The sequence below is a fragment of the Haliaeetus albicilla genome, chromosome 20 (assembly GCF_947461875.1).
Source record: "Haliaeetus albicilla chromosome 20, bHalAlb1.1, whole genome shotgun sequence".
NCBI lineage: Eukaryota > Metazoa > Chordata > Aves > Accipitriformes > Accipitridae > Haliaeetus > Haliaeetus albicilla.
The window spans coordinates 15,538,381-15,543,575 of NC_091502.1; the positions used below are offsets into that span (position 1 = coordinate 15,538,381).

At 36.1% G+C, this 5,195-nt stretch overlaps 1 long non-coding RNA gene across 1 annotated transcript; it reads right to left on the reverse strand.

The window, feature by feature from the left end:
* Positions 1 to 2,563: 2,563 nt before the first annotated feature.
* On the reverse strand, positions 2,564 to 4,590 carry LOC138690119 (uncharacterized). Its single transcript, XR_011328916.1, has 2 exons — positions 4,462 to 4,590; positions 2,564 to 3,848 (listed from the first exon to the last, which is right to left on the reverse strand). It is a non-coding gene; the product is annotated as an uncharacterized lncRNA (long non-coding RNA).
* Between the last annotated feature and the right edge of the window lie 605 nt (positions 4,591 to 5,195).

Genomic DNA, 5,195 nt, shown 5'->3' on the forward strand with positions numbered 1-5,195 from the left:
AATGAGGTACCTGTCCAGGCAGTTTAGTCACTTGTTTAACAACGTACTCAGTAGCATGACCAAGAACTGTGCAGCTTTACAGCCCCAAGGCACACCGCTCTTCCATTAGGGTATCACAAAAACAGTGTTATGCATATTCGAACATTACTTTATATGTTTATAAGATTCCCCCCAAACTACTTAAAAACAGTAAAACTCCCCCACCACCACCACTTAAAAATAGTAAAATTCATCCACTGGCCAGAGACAATACAAGCAAAACTCCAAGGGACAAGAACTTGTTGTGAGGAAATTCAGGGGGACGTGGATAACCAGACACAAAATGGATGGACTACTGCCTCTTCTCTGTGTAAATAGCAGATTGTGGTACTGCTGTTTTTCAAGGATAAAAATGTTATTTTCTAATCCCACACAAAAGATGTTTAGTTTCTTCTCAAACTGCATAACAAGCCCTAAAGAAGAATAAGGACCTGTCATCCTCGCTCTGCCTCTGAATTCTGCATTCATTGGCCTTGCATGGCAAATATGCTCTTATTATTCATTACCTGTAGCCCAATAGTATATAGAGGTCCCACCAAAGATCAGGACCCCATTGTGCTGCACACTGGACAACATAGTAAGAGGCAAGATACCCTAAAAGCCTTGTAGATTAAACAGACATGAACAAACATAGGAGATGATAAATAAAGTCAGACTAGGTAGCTTATTCAAGATCATAGAGGACACCCGTGGTAGGCTGGAGATGTGGTCCCATTACAATCCATTAGAGGAGGAAAGCCCGGCTTTAATATCTGTGTCCAGTTAGCCAGGGAGGACATGTAACCCCAATGTTGCTTTCTGTTCATATCTGACAGGCCCTTAGGAAGGAAAGCAGGCTGTATCAGGCAGCCCACTGCCAGACTTCTTTTTCCTGGAACTCCTCAGCTAAGGGGAAAGAGAGAGAACAGAGATTGACACTGTAATGGCAGATGTTAGGTCGACATCCTCTGCAAGGCCTCTTTGTGTACCAAGAGGAATATAGGATAGCTGAGCTTCTAGGGCAGATGAAAGTATGCGTCAGGTGCAGTAAAGTTGAGCTGAGCACAGTTAATAAATCCAGTGGTTTGGGGATGCATGTTTCACATGCTGACCCACTCTGAAGGGAGGACAGACATGGCAGAGGGACTGAGTGACACATGACTAATGCACAGGGCTACCCTAGCCTCACTGAAGGAAGAAGTTCACTAACCAAGACCAGATACAAAAGTTTACTTCTGGATTGTGTGATATTTGCTGATAAACCCTCATACTTCAGCTGTGTTTTCATTAACCTGCTTCCCTTTTTTATTTATCTGTTATTCAGGTTTTAAAATCAGTTCTCCTTCAAGCATTGATTTACTGAGATACAACCATTGCTTCATGTAGCTGTGTTCAGACCCTAACATCCATGATCACATATCTAAAGCCAGACCTGGAGAGTAATAGAGTAAATCCAGGCTCTGCTGGGCACCAGTCCCACAAGTAGTAACTAGCTATGTAAGTTGTTCCTTTGAGCATTGCTGGAGTTTCCTTTTCATGATGACTGTGAGGTAAAGCTTTTAGTCAGATCCTCCAAAGTCTTACAAAGATTAATTCCATAAAAGAATTTGAGCAAATAATTAAGTTGTTAAGCCTCATATATGCTTTATGAAGCCACTGTGTTTAGTCGTGCCCAAAATTTGTTGTAGGGTCCACTGACAAATGCAGAATGAACAATTTCATTCAATCACCGTTTATTTTGTCATCTGTTTTCCTTTGCTGGCAAAAAGGCTTTCCTCTCACTTCTGCATTTACTTATGTAATTTCATGGAGTGATATAGTAGAGAAACAAACATTCACTTGAATGTTTCTTTCCTAATATGTAAAACATGAGGGACCCTAGGGGACCAGGTTTTAAAAAACAATAGCATATTTCCAACAGCAACATCAACAAACAGAAATTTTTCCAGATACAAGTTATCTGAATGACCAGATATAATATTACTCTTTGATTGCTCTATCTTGCCTACAGTTAGCATAAGAATTACTTCAGCTCAACAAAACTACTTACAGAGAATATACATGCAATTACATTGATTCTGGCTTAAAGGACACGTTGGTTTCTGATAGGACACTGGAGGAGATAAGCCTTCATTTTTATTTTTATATAGGACATTTAGTACCAGACCTGAAGCTGGTATATATTGTTCTTGATCCATTGACTACAAAGGAGAGGCATTGAACCCCACAGTGAGGTTTATAAAAAACCTCCCTACAGCATACCGCCCCTGCATGCACGCAGAAGCTCACAGTGACATAAGAAAGATCTCTATAGGTCTATTCAAGGAAAGTTTGGCCTCATTTTCTTCAGTTCACAGAGCCTTGTTTTTATTATTTTGGAGTTGAATGCATGAAAGAAAATCCTTACATTTGTCATACAGTGCACATAACAAACCTGTTTCAACACTGCATAACTTCAGCTTTATGCAACCTCTGTTGATTTCGTAATATGGCATAAAACTCAGAGTGATAATTTGTTTTATTTGTTTAAAAAACAGAATTAGAATTTAGAAATTTTATGTCCAATTTTATTTGTGGGTTTAATATATTAGTAACAGATCTTGTGCTAAACTTCATCATCACTTTTTTATGAGGTATGATTTTAAAATATCTTTTGACTACAGTGAATGTTCATTTTGTTGCAAACACCATATGAAAATATGACATGCTTTCTCTAAAGAACATGCTATTTCTGGGGGTGCATTTCAGAAGTTCTGCTATGAACCATCTGATCTACTAAGTATGATAGCTATGCAACACCATTTTCAGGACAGTGCAACTTATTTAGAAAGTCTGCCTTTATAACATCACATTCAGTAAACCTCTAAATGTGTCAGATGTCCCGGGTGAACGATAAAACCATTACATTATTACTATATATGTGAATTATCACTATTAAATATAAAAATGTGGTAGATAATAAAAAATGTTTCTGTAAAATATGAAAAGAAATGTCATCTCAGGGTAAACATACATGCAGAGAAAAAGAAAAGGAGGTAAGCACAAGGACCAAGAACCATTACAAAAAAATCACCTGTGAAATTAGTTTCCAATTTCGGATATTGACTTTCGTATAATTATCAGAATAAGAATCACTACATGTCAATAAAGTTTTCTTTTTCTTTTTTTTTTTTTTCTGAGTACCTGAAATATTGCAGTGAAATATGTAAAAATATAAGACAATTTTGTAAATTCACATTTTGGACCATTTTCACAGAATAAGTTAGATATTCTACTTAATGGAAGCCTTAATACCACTTTCAATGTACTGGATCATTTGGATTTATAATAAGTTTCATCCTTAAGGGAGTTTAGTCACCTTCTGGAAGTTCCTATACCTTTCACTCACTGTAAAGAGATCCTGTACAACTAGTTTAACCTATATGTAGTCATTAGTTAGCTATAATTTTTTTTTTTTTTTTTTCAAAAAAAATGTCTAGGACAAAGTGGTTTTGCCACAAAATGCTATCAAATGAGGAAAAGACATATCCAAAAAGAAGCAGAAATATTTTCTGTTCCAATTGCCTGTATTGAAAGAAAACCCACCCCCCAGAAAAGAACCCCTAAAAGAGTAAATCTGATGTTGATATTTGTGAGCTCAGTAAGAGAGTACAGTAACTGGTATTCTGGTGCACCTCCAAAGGCCTGAAGAGATGACTGATGTATAAATTGATGTGGTGAAATGCTGGAACCTGTAAGAGTGTGAAGTGCCACACATCCATTACTGGAAGTGTTTTCACTTTGGTCTCCATGCTTTTTTTAAAATCTACTCAGCAGTAAGTTGTATGGTCCTGAAAAAGATATTATGCATTTATTTATAAGAATTATCTAAAAAAAAAATAACAAATAAAGCAGACTAAACTAGAACAGAATGTATTGATTAATTATTTTTTTATATTTATAGAACAAGATTTTCTAGTTAACTGGAATAAACTATTTGTTATAAAACTTGTTCATGGGACAAATGCGTATTTTTCATTGTTTTCAGTTCAGCATGAAAACACATTTTGAGGTGTTAGTGTCTTCCACACAAGCTAAAACCTGGGTTTTAGAAATAAAATACATGTTCCCATGGGTCAGAATTTCAATTTTTGAGCAATGCTACAAATACATATGTTTGTTTTTGTCGTTTATATTAAACATAATTTTCATTACCTTCTGATTAAGAACAAAGTTTAATCAGGTTTCATATTTACTATTAATTTTGTCATTCATATATAATTTCTAAAGTAAAAGTATTGGCATTGCAACTGAAAAAAATAGCACAACTACAGATTTTAAGATATTTAAATCTCTCAAGTGCATTATATCTCAAGCTCAATTTTTATTTGTCTAATGAAAAATTGCTAAGGAAAAGTATAATCACTTAAAATTATTTGAACTGACATCATTTCTACTGCATACACATGCATATTTATCTAGTGTAAGCTTTGGGAAATGAATGATCTTTAGGCTAATAAACAGTAATGATTTCCTCCAATCAGCTTTATCTTAATGTACTTCTCTCCATTACTGGTGATGGGATTCATACCAGCTGACCTGTAATAAAAGGCAGTTGCATTAGCTACCTAATCAAAGCTCTCATAGAACAGCACAGCACATTTGAAATTAAAAACCTTTCGGGGGGGAGGGAGATCAGTATTACTTAGGCAATACCATAAAACCTATTACCAAACATGAAGAATAATGAAGCATGACAGCCATAAAAGTTGGAATGAAAATGTTCGGTTAATAAGAAGAATGGATTTGCTTTGTTGGATCTTTCCAGTGAAAATTTTTTGTTCTTTTTTGAGCATTTATCTCCCATTTGGTTAGTTGAGTCTGTTCTTTTCTTTCAGCAGTGCTCCCCTTTGGCACGTAAAGTACAAAACCAACATGATTAATAAGGATTATAACATGGTAGATATATGACAGTTATACAGTCGTTCCCTCCAGCCTGTACTTTAAGTTTAATTTGCGGACAAGTTCACTTCGTTCTAGAGTAAGCTACCCAAGCAGAAGGCTATTCCATGCCTAGCCCTCATGGTCCTTGTGGGTGTTTCCCACTTTCTGAAAACCATGCTGAAAGGGGAGGGCAAGAGGGCAAAGGCACAGAGATTTTAGCGGGAACTGACTGTGTCCTATCCTTTATTTCACGA